The following is a 12,042-nucleotide window of genomic DNA, read 5'->3' on the forward strand; positions in this document are numbered from 1 at the left end:
CGCTGCAAACTGAAGGTCGCAAAGCACCGGTTACCATGGAGACAGGAGACCTGGGGCGCTACCAGGAGTGATACGGTAGTATCGCTCAGGCGACAGCAGATGTGCTTTGTCAATCATAATCCTGAAAGATTGTTAACCTCAGAAAGTCGAGGAGTATCCAGCTCCTCAGAAGAATCCCTGTTAGCTGACTTGACACCTGAGGTTCAGGTGAAGCGCCACCCGGACGGGGAGGGACTGGGTCCTTTTGGCTTCAATGTTTCCAACTTGGATTGATTTCCTAGGGATGAGGCAGGAAGCACTAACGTGTCAGAGGGTGAGGAAGTGAAAGTGGACTGAGCCCTGGCCTGGGAGTCACGAGATTGGGTAGTCCCAGATATTCCCAACTCTCTAGGTCCCTTCAGCTTTCTCATTTATGAAATGAGATGTTGGTTTCTCTCAGGTGTTTTCTAGACCATTCGGTGGTAAAGGCCTTGAAGGTGCGAGAGTCCTCTAAGCTCTGGCCACTAGAGGGTAGTAGAACCCAGCCTGTCAGGGTCCAATGGTGGGGATGCAGGGAATGGTGTGTGTGTGTGTGTGTGTGTTTGTGTCTGTGTGTGTGTGTGTGTGTGTAGGTAGACGTGTGCTTGGTTTAGTTGGGGTCTGGGAGGGAAAATCCCTTAGGGATACTTGAGGCTTAGACGAGTTTTAACTACAGAGTCCTGGGAAGAATAACTTTTTATTTCATTTTTTCTCATCAGACTCCAACAATTTAGGGAAATGGAGGCACTGTGCATTTGGAACTCAGGATTAAGGGCAGGGAGTTTCTCCTGATAAGATCCAGGGCAGAGGAAGCTGCCCAGCCTTAGAAGATGGGTGGGCGTGAAGTCGAGGAGGAGTGAGAAAAACACATTCCTGCCCCTCCCTCGTATCTTCCTTTTATTCAAGGCAGGTTCCTGAACTTCTTAACTCTGTCCCTGCAGGACCCAGTGAAGAATGAAGAGGCCCAGATCTAAACAGACTAGTTTCAGCTGTGGGAGAAAATGCAGACATATTTTGTAGCCCAGCTGGTGTGGATAGAAATAGGATCTATTTCTGCCCCAGGGTTGAGATGTAAGTGGAAATGACGGCTTCTACTTTTGCCTTTGGTTTCTACCCATCAACTTGCTTCCCACTATGCCAGAGAAACTGAGGTCATAGAGAGTGGCAAGGCACTAGGACAAGGTGGCACACATCTGTGATATCAGCAACTTGGGAAGCTGAGGCAGGAGGATCTCAAGTTCTAGGCCAGCCTGGGCAACTTAGTGAGATCCTGCTTCAAAATAAAAATTAAAAGAACTGAGGATGTAGCTCAGTGGTAAAGGATCCCTGGGTTCAATCCCTAGTACTACAAAAACAAACTAGAGAGAGATATATATACACCAAGGCTTCAGTGGGGGTGGACATATAATTCAGGGGGCTGACAGTATAGCAGGGCTTTTTCCCTCCTGATTCCAACTCTTGGTCCTCAGAGAAAACAGCATAGAGAGGGTATGGGTAGGAAGGCACAGAAGATTATCAGGATGGGTTTCCCACCTGATCAGAAAGCTAAGATTCAGCAATCTCAAGAGTTGCTGCCCTCAGAATTCCTTCTGTCATTGCGAGAGGGCCAGTGGCCACCAATGGAGCAGCCTCAATGTCAGTGGGACCACTGCTGACCCTGCCCTCAACCACGTGGTCCAGCTGCTGACTTGCGACTTATTACTGTCACTGCAGACAGCACTCTGGCAAAAGCAAGCAGGGGTCAGCCAGGCCTTGGGTGAGACCTACCATGCATCAGGTGCTGAGCTGGCTGGCTTCCAGAGAGACCTAGGAAGCCTGCGCAGGCTGGCGCACAGCTTCTGCCCAGCGTACCGCAAGGTGTTCCTGCATGAAGCCACTGTGCGCTTAATGGCAGGAGCCAGCCCTACCCGCACCCACCAGCTGCTGGAGCACAGCCTGCGGAGGAGGCGCACCACTCAAAACACCAAGCATGGAGAGATGGACGCCTGGCCTGGCCAGCGAGAGCGGGCTACCGCCATCCTTCTGGCTTGCCGCCACCTTCCCCTCTCCTTCCTCTCCTCCCCGGGCAGCTGAGGCTGCCTGCACGCTGGAGAAGATGGGCGACCGGCGCTCCTGCAGTGACTGCCAGCAGATGATTGTCAAGCTGGGAAGTGGCACTGCCATTGCCGCCTCCTAACCACAGGCTTAGCCCACCTCCCTCCACTTCTCTCAGTCTCTTTCTCCCAGGCTCATCCTCTCTCTCAGGCCCTGTCTTCCTCTTCCCTCTGTCCTTTGCCCTCCTCCCTCTGAGCTGGAGGTGAGCCTTGTCCTCTGAGCTGTTTACCTGCTGAGGCTTTTGGACCACCTCAGGCCAGAGAGCCCTTGGGCTGCTGTCAGTAGACACCTGTGGTCCAGGCCCTAGCTGGCTGAGAGGAGAGGCTGTGAAGCAGAAATGGGGGTGTCCCTTCAGTTGAAAGCAGCAGGGGACACTGCCAAACCCACGCCTCCAGTCCCAAGACTCTCTGAACAGCTCCCCTTTCTGCTTCCTTGTTTTTTATCAGGCTTTCTCTCTAGGGGATGAGGTCTCTGGGCACCAGAGAGCACTTTGCCCTCAGCATAGTGCCCAGCATGCCCCTCCCCCTTTTTATAGGAATGTTTTTATATCTTTGTGCTTGGGGCTGCCGTGATGCAGGGCAAAGTTGCTGTGGCATCTTTTATTTCTTTCCCTGGGTTTGCATTCCCTCCCCTGTGCCTGACTAAGCCAGTTCATTGTTTTCTAGTCATTATGCGGGACAGCCAGGGAAGGAGGGGAACCCAGCCCTGGGGAGGTGGGTGGGAGGCAGGGGTTGGCCTGGGGATGGATGAAATAATGTTGGCATTATTTTTTAATTTTTAAAAAAATAAATGGTATCTTATTTAATTGTCCTGTTCCTTCCCACTCCCTTACCCCCTGGGATGCCAGCCCAAGCTCAGGGTGGGCCCAGAGGACTGGAAGGGACAAAGCCGCCTATTAGGCCTGGGGACCAGGGGTCTTCAACATGATTCCTTAGTTCCTTCCTACCCCCACCCTAACTCCTACCTCCATAGTATATTTTTATCCCTAATTCTTGTCTTGAAAATAAGCCAGGGTGGCAGGGACCAGCCCCAAGCCCCAGTGGCAAGCTCCTCCTTTGGGGGTGGGTGTTAGGAACAAGATCCCTTGCATTGATGGGACTCCTAGGAGGAAAAGTCCTTTTCTAGATCCCCTGGCTTAGGGTGTCCCTGAAGACACTATTTCCCCAGGGCCTCCTGAGAGACTGAGCGGACCCCCTCCCTTGCTTCTCATCCCTTCAAGCTGGTTGGGACAGGATAGGCAGGAGCCCCAACACAGGTAGGGAGTGCACACAGCAGGGCCCCTCATATGCTTGGACCCCAGCCCCCTTTCTATCTCCTGCCCTTCCCCCACTGTCACTATAATTTATGGACCCTGCCCACTTGGGCAGCTGGGCCTTTGTGTCATGTGTATATCCTGTGCCTTTTCTCATTGTTAGGGGTGGGAGGGGTTTGTTTTTCACTGAAAAGGGGGATACACCTATGGCTTCCTTGATGTCAAATCATTCACCATTTCATGGACCTAGGTTATTCAATAAACACAGATTGGTACCACCTAAAAAAAAAAAAAAAAAAAAGAGTTGCTGCCCAGCCAACTATAGCTTTTCCTATGCCTGTCAGGCAAGATTCTCAGTTTTCCAAGATCATGCTAAAAATCTCTTTGAAAAGCAACAAGGCTGGGCAAGGTGGTACATATCTGTAATCCTAGGGAGGCTGAGGCAGGAGGATCACAAGTTCAAGGCTGGCCTTGGCAACTTAGTGAGGCTGTAAGCAACTTGGTGAGAACCTGCCTCAAAATAGAAAGTGGTGCTGAGGATATAGCTCAGTGGTAAAGCATTCCTGGGTTAAATACCCAGGATACACACACACAAACACACACATATATGTATATGTATATATATATATATATATATAGATACACATACACACATACATGTACACACACACACACATACGCACACATACCTGGCATTATGGTGTAACCCTGTAATCCCAGCTACTCAGGCAGGAAGATTGCAAAATAAGTTTGAGGCCAGCCTGGGCAACCTAGTGAGACCCCGTCTCAAATTAAAAAAAAAAAAATGACAATATAGCTCAGAGGTAGAGCACTTGCATAGCATGCATGAGGCCCTAGGGGTTTGATCCCTAGCATAGCCAAAAAAATAAAATAAAAAACAAGACAAAACCACAAAACCAAAAAAACCCAACAACTAAGCCACATAAAATTAATTTCTAATGTCCTTTGCTGAAATCTGAAAGCCAGCCTTCTCTCTAAGGCTTCTGTCTTACCTCCCAACAGGTGGAATCAGAATTGACACACTTCTAAAATTAGGCTAGGAACTGGGAGGTGGGGTCACTTAGCCAAAACTTTATTGGCCTATATGTCCGTTTTATGCTCTTGCTTGTGCCTGTTTTGTTCTGACAGAAGGTTATTTTCTGCCTCTTCTGGAGAAAAATGGGAACTCCCCACCCCAGGGGCCTTTCCAGCTTCTCTCTTCCAGCTTTGTGTTTCTGGCTCCAACTTTGAGCCTTAGCAGTAGGCATTTCACTTGGTTGGACATGGAGCCTGAACCACACCCTCCTTGACCATACCTTGTCCAGTTCTCTACCTCCTCCAGTTCCACCTGGTGTGATAGGTAGTCTGTTCATTGCTTTGCCAACTCCAGACTCGGGGGGAGAGAAACTTTCCAGAACTTCTACTTCCTCTGCTTAGACTGAACCAAGCTCATATTTTGGAGGAGACAGGAAAGAAAACAGGAGGTAGGGAAGGGAGGGGAGAGGGAGAGGAAAAACAACAAACAAACACTTAGCATGATATTTTCAGTTCCATTCATTTACCTGCAAATGCCATAATTTCATTCTTCTTTAAGACTGAGTAATAGTCCATTGTGATATATACCACTTTTTCTTTATTCATTCATCTGTTGAAGGGCATCTAGTTTGCTTCAATAGTTTAGCTATGAGAAATTGAACTGCTGTAAACATTAATGTGGTGCATCACCATAGTATGCTGACTTTAAGTCCTTTAGTATAAACTGAGGAGTGGGATAGCTGGGTCAAATGGTGGTTCCATTCCAAGTTTTTCTGAGGTATCTCCATACTGCTTTCCAGAGTGGTTGCACCAATTTTCAATCCCACCAGCAATGTATGAGTGCATCTTTTTCTTCCACATCCTCACCAACACTTATTGCTTGCATTCTTGGTAACTGCCTTTCTGATTAGAGTGAGATGAAATCTTAGAGTAGGTTTGGTTTGCATTTCTCTAATTGCTAGAGATGAATATAATTTCATGTTTGTTGATCCACTCTATTTCTTCTTCTGTGAAGTGTCTGTTCAGTTTCTTAGCCTATTTATTGATTGGGTTATTTGTATTTTTGGTGTTACGTTTTTTGAATTCTTTATATAACCTGGAGATTAGTCTTCATCTGAGGTACATGTGGTCAAGATTTTCTCCCATTCTGTAAGCTCTTTCTTCACATTATTGATTGTTTCCTTTGCTGAAAAGAAGCTCTTTAGCTTGAATCCATCCCATTTATTGATTCTTGATTTTACTTCTTGTGCTTTAAGGGATCATTGTTGAGTGGTGGGAACTAAGGGCACAAGAGGGAAGTACCTAAGTGATCCACCTGTGGGAAGTAGGCATTCAGAAATTTCTCTTCAGGTCTTACTCTGTTTCAGATTTTGTCTCAGCCACTTTAGATATCTTTACATATCTCCTCTTCAATAACACCAAGTGTGTTTGTGATTCATCTTTTTATTTTAATTAGTTGTTTTGGTCCTGGGAATTGAAGCCAGGGGCACTCTACCATTGAGCTACATCCCCAGTCCTTTTTATTTTGAGACAGGGTCTTGCTAAATTGCCCAGACTAGCCTCTTCCTGCTTTAACCTCCTGAGGTGCTGGGATTACAGGCATGTGCCACCATATCCAGCTTTTTTTTTTTCTTTTCTTTTTCAATGTATCTTTCTAAATTTTCTTCTGTCTCTCACTGTTTGAATTTATGTGTTTCTCTCTCTGGGATGCTGCACTTTTTTTCTTTGCTGAGCTGAGCCAGCCATCTGACTTTCCTAGAGGGGTTTTGGAACTTTCCAGGAATGGCCAGACTTCCTTCTGTCTGCATACTAGAATTGTATCACCACCTTGAGGGTCCCTGGGCATTGTCATAGGCTTTGATTACTGATGAAGATTTGAGTGAGTGGGACCTGAATAGGTGGGAATTTTACAGAGACTAGGATTTCACCATGGGTGGAGTCCTGAACCCAAGGAGGGAAACAGACTAGCAAGGATTCCCAGACCTTTTTATTTTTTTAATTTTGAGACAAGGTCTCTGTAAGTTGCCTAGGCTAGCCTCAAACTTGTAATCCTCCTGCCTCAGCCTCCTGAGTTTTATGAATGACCAGCATGTACCATGGGACCCAGGTCATTGTCTCTTTCTTGACCCACAGCCCCATATTCTGCTTTGCAGCTGTCATATTTTCCTGGTGCCTGGTCCAAGGGTGATGTTTGATTGTAGGGTCTCTGATGTGTTCCCCCAAGGAAGCTGAGATTTCTTTTCTTTTTCTTTCTTTTTGTTTTGTTTTTAAACTGGACATTAAACCCAAGAGTGCTTTTACCACTGAGCCACATCTCATGCTTATTTTCTATTTTTTATTTTGGGACAGGGTCTCACTAAGTTGCTTAGGGCTTTGCTAAATTGCTGAGATTAGCTTTGAACTTGTAATCCTCCTGCTTCAGTTTCCTGAGCCTCTGGGCTCACCACCATGCCCAGTGGAAACTGAGTTTTGTGGTAACAGGAGTTGCCAGGAAGTGGCCATCTTTAGTTCAGAAAGAAACCACATCCTTAGCATCCAAGTTGGACGTTTGAACACTGGAGTGTGTGAAGTCCTCTGGACTTCACCTGAAGATGTCCCTGGTGATGTAGACTCAATAGGCCAGGTTGACCTTGGAGGGCTGCTTCCATACTGTCTCATAGACAGGCTCCCTGGAGCAGCCTCTTTGCATGGTTGGGTTGGAGACAGGGGAAGAATGTGGGACCATTACTGGAATCCATTCTCTTACCAAATTCTCAGGACCCCCCTAACTCTTGTTCTTGTCCCTTCTCTGCTGCTGAATCTTCTGCTGTCATCTTCTATTGTCATCACTTGGAAGACTTTGGTTTCCATGAAGGCTCCTACTGTCACCCTTTACCAGCCAGGACCTATTCTAAGAGCCTCCTACAAGCGCCAGAAGTGGGCACAGTGGCACATACCTGTAATCAGCAACTTGGGAGTCTGAAGCAGAAGGATCACAAGTTTGGGGCTAGCCTTGGCAACTTAGTGAGACCCTGTTTCAAAATGAAAAAAATAAAAAGGGCTGGGATGTAGTTCAATGATAAAGTATCCTGGGTTCAATCATCAGTACTAAAACCAACCAAACAAATGAAACTACCAGCCCATTCAGAGACACAGGGTCAAATAATATAGACGTTTGTCTCTTAACCCATGTTTGCTCCCTGATTTTGCAGTAGTGTGTTTATTGAAGTTGGGTGAGAACAAGAGGAGGAGCTTTGCACAAACTGGGTCTGTCAAGAAACAGGACCCAAATGTGCCTTGTGTTCAGTTTCCTCTTCCCCTGGGTGTTCACCCCTGCATTAGAGCCCTCAAGGAACCAGCAAACCCAGTCCCCTGAGCCCAGAAGGATGTTGTTAGGCAACCAGAAAATGTGATTATCATTAAAGATGGGACTGGGTATTAAAGAACCAGAAGTCTTGCAGGATTGACAGACAGAGGGAACACAGCACATGACAACATTTAGTGGAATATCCTGGAAAACAATATGCCACCATCCTAATATTGGACACAGTGAAGCTCCAGTTGGAGGTAAGCAGTTGTGTTTTTCAGTGAAGGAATAGGGGCTAGAGGCCCTGTGTTCTGTATGGGGGTCTCTCCCCACACCTCCATGGATGAGGAACATCCTTGGGAGGAGCTGAAGAAGTAAATTTCAAGGGTTGAGGATGTAGCTCAGTTGGTAGAGTGCTTGCCTTGCATGCACAAGGCCCTGGGTTCAATCCCCAGCACCACCAAAAAAAAAAAAAAAAAAAAAAGTAAATTTGAAGCTACTGTGTGCAGTGGTTTCAGTCCTGGCGATGGGGTCAAGTTCCATTACCAACTATCTTTTACCATGTCATTCAGCTCTCCAACACCTTTCTGTACAAACCATGCAGAAACCAAAAGAATGAGCAGATGGCACTGAGAGACAAAGCTGCCTAGGTGGATTGTAAACATTTTGTCCATACCCACACTTCTACTTACTCACATTCTGACTTATTATTCACTCTCTTTTCTCCCAAAGCCCAAGGGTCTCCCCCAAGTCTCTGACCCTTTTCTAACCTGAGATCTCACTGCAGACCAACTGCTCATTAAGGAGCTCTCTCATCTACTCCTACCCCTAATCCATCCTCCTGCCACCCCACCCCACCCCTTCTCACCTGGACCCATTCCCTCCCTCTCCCACTCATCCAGTTTGACCCTCACTCTCACTCTTCTTCTCCCCCACAGCACTCCACCCAACCTCATCCCTCCCTGACTCACCTCAAGTCCCATTGACATAAACAAAAATGTCAGCACAACCCACTCCAACCGGTTTGGCTTAGATGTGCAGCCTGTCATGGGGACAGAGATTGGTTTAAGCGGATGCTTGGACACATGCAGATAATGAATATCCACAGTTATAATGTATACAGAGACAGCCCCATGTATGTGCATCACGAACACATAGAGCTAAGATAGAGAGATAGATACAGTGTGTTATGGTTGTTTATGTCTCAGTTTTCTCCTGATTTAGAGCAGGTCCCTTGTGTTATGTGTGCTGTCACCTCCCTTGAACCTGACACAAAGTGGAAGGTACGTGTGGAAGTATGCACACAATGGATGCCATGCACACAAATACACATGCTAAAGATGCCACTGTGGCTTGAATTGTTCCCATTCTTAGGGCTCAGTATGTGGGTAGGAGGAGAGTAGGTAGTGAGGCATGAGGGAAATGGGGATTCATTATAGAAGAAAGAATTGGACCCAGAATACCAGGCATTGCTTTTTTTGTAATGGGGTCTAAATCCAGGAACATACTGAGCTATATCCCCAGTCCTTTCTATTTTTTATTTTGAGAGAAGGTCTCACTAAATTACCCAGGCTGGCCTTGAATTTATGATCCTCCTGTTTAGCATTCCAAGTTGGTGGGATTTATAGGCCTGTGCTACCATACCTGGCCAGGCACTGGTTTTGAAAATCTTCTCCAACTTATATTTTCTTCTAGTGTTTGCTTTGGAATGGGCCTTCCCCAGTCTTCATCTCTGAAGAGGGTAAGAAGGCCTAAGTATGAGGCATATTCTCCAGAAGCATGGCCCTTGTGAGATGTGCAAGATCGAGGGAATGAGGGGACGAAGCGTCTTAGAGATCCCCACCTCAATCAAAGTCCTGGGAGCTCTCTGACTCTGGTGCTCCCCCTCAGGCCTGGTAGCATCCTTTCCCCAATTCAAGGTTTCTTCCTGTGTTTACTAGAACCTGACCATTACCTTAATACAACTTCTGGAAAGTTCTGCTCCCCTTCAGTGTTCCATGAAGCAAGAGTTGGGGGTGAGTGATTAAGGGTCCCAATCAGGGGCTGAGACATCCTGACTGGTAGCATTTTGGAAGAAGGAATATATTGTGAACGGAAAGGGTGAAGGACATTGAATACCCAGCTTGCGATCTAACTGCTTTCTCACCCCATACCTCAGTTTCTACTATGGTTTCCTATACCTGGAGGGGTGAATCCGTGGGAAGTAAAGGAACTCCTCTGAAAGCATGTGATAGGATCCAAGGTGTGATAATTAGAATTATAATACAGGATGCTCCCCCTCCCATTCCCCCTGGCTCTACTCCACCCCTGCCACACTGGATCTCAAAGCAGCATCAGGGTGGGGCTGTTCCCCTGGCACAGGTGGGGACCAGAGTCCTGAAGAGGGGAAGGGGTTTGCCAAGGTGGAGGTGGAAAGAAACTGGGGAGTTTTGGCATCGAGCCTGGCCCTTGAATCTGTTTCTGACCTGCAGGAAATAGCCCTTGAAAAAGAGATCACTGCCATGGTCATTGCTGAGAACTGGGATCCAGAGCCAGAGATGGGATCATAGTCCAGAGGCAGGATTAAAGTCCAGGTCACATCCCAGGCTCAACATGGTAACTATGGTGAGTTGGGATCTCCACTTCCTGACTCAACCTCACTACCTTCTCTATACTGACATTTATTTATTCAGAAATGCATGCCTTCAACAAAGATGCATTCAGTTTCCATTAGGTGATATGAATTGTCCTGGTATGGATGACTGAGACAAGATTATAAAACAGGCTTGACTTTCAAGGAGTTCACAAACTACAACTCTCATCCTGTCCCCTCATTTAACATATTTACTAAATCCCTGGCACACAGCAGGCTTCAATCAATGTTTCTTGAACTAAAGCTTACAATTTAGTTCAGGAGATAAGATGTGCACAAATTATGAGCACATAAGCTATAATAAAGAGACTAACAGAGGATGAGAAAGAATAGAAGAGAGAAAGATTAATTTTGGGTGGGAGGAACTGAGAAGACTTCACAGGAGATGTGGCATTTAAGGTCAGTTTTGAGAGAGAAATAAGATTTGACAAGTAAGGGGCTAGGGGTGTAGCTCAGTAGTTGACTGCTCCCAGGTGCAAGGCTCTGGGTTCATCCTCCCTCCCTTCTAAAAAAATAAATAAATAAACAAACTTTTTTTTTGACAGGTAGAGTTGGTGGGGTAGTGGCGGTAAATATTCTACATGAAATGACTCCTTTTCCTTACTGCTTCATGGTTCCTCCTTCCTGCCCCTCTCCAGGCAGAAAGACCCTTCTGTAAGATTTTAACCCACATTTTTTCTTCTTCCATGCCTAGCTCTTTATTTACCTGTTAAAAACTGTATGTGTGTGTGTGTGTATGTATATATGTGTGTGTGTGTGTGTGTGTGTGTGTGTGTGTGTGTGTGTGTGTGTGTATTTTTCCCCCCAATCTGCTAGAATCTTGCTTCTGTCCTTCACTAAGTTTTCAGAGGGTTCAGAATGTGCTCCTTTCCTCTGGCTATCCTAGGTAGGTTAATAAGGTTTTGTTTCACATGGTGGTCACTTTTTTACATCCAGAATATAAAACACATGGTCAGACAAGTATGAGTATACTTATCAGAAGACAGGGACAGAGTGCTTGAAATCAAGATCGTCCTTTCCAAGTCCAGACATGTGTCTTTCCCCATGACCATGGGGTAAAATAGGAAAAATGGCCAGGCATGGTGGTACATGTCTGTAATCCCAATTACTCGGAGGCTGATGCAGGAGGATTGAAAATTCAAGGCCAACTTGGACAATTTAGCAAGATCTTGTATCAAAATAAAAATAAAAAGGCCCGGGGGGAGATACTTCAGTTGGTAGAATGCCTCTGGGTTCAGTCCTCAGTGCCACCAAAATAAATAAATAAATAAATAAATAATGGAAAATGGTCATAGAGAGGGTATTTTACAACTTTCTCTCAAGTTGTGCTGATATACTTTTGGAAATCCTAGCCTAGTCACAAGGTGTTAAAGCTGAGAAAAGGCCCTGAGAGGAAAGCCAGGAATCCATAGGGCTAATTCTTTGGTCAGTGCCTTGGCTCCTCCCATATAGGGATGAGGTCAGAGGGGACCACTTAAATTATTTCTCTGGGATCTCTCTCTCTCTCTTTCTCAAGAATTGATCCCACAGTCACTTTATCACTGAGCTAAATCTCCAATCCTTTTCAAATTTTAAGACAGGGTCTTAAAACTTGGTCTCACCAAGTTTCCTAGGCTGGCCTCAAACTTTGAATCCTCGTGCCTCAGTCTCCCAAGTCACTAGGATTACAGGCGTGGTGCCACCACACCCAGCTCTCAAAGTGGGCAAATTAGATAGAGGTGTCTC

At 46.2% G+C, this 12,042-nt stretch overlaps 1 long non-coding RNA gene and 1 other non-coding gene across 2 annotated transcripts; both read left to right on the plus strand.

The window, feature by feature from the left end:
* Positions 1-61: 61 nt before the first annotated feature.
* On the plus strand, positions 62-2,917 carry LOC144368329 (uncharacterized). The gene is made up of 2 exons (XR_013428123.1): positions 62-207; positions 738-2,917. It is a non-coding gene; the product is annotated as an uncharacterized LOC144368329 (long non-coding RNA).
* Positions 2,918-8,071: 5,154 nt separating this feature from the next.
* On the plus strand, positions 8,072-8,148 carry Trnaa-ugc (transfer RNA alanine (anticodon UGC)). The gene has a single exon. It is a non-coding gene; the product is annotated as a tRNA-Ala (tRNA).
* The last annotated feature ends 3,894 nt before the right edge of the window (positions 8,149-12,042 follow it).

Source organism: Ictidomys tridecemlineatus, chromosome 11, assembly GCF_052094955.1.
Source record: "Ictidomys tridecemlineatus isolate mIctTri1 chromosome 11, mIctTri1.hap1, whole genome shotgun sequence".
NCBI lineage: Eukaryota > Metazoa > Chordata > Mammalia > Rodentia > Sciuridae > Ictidomys > Ictidomys tridecemlineatus.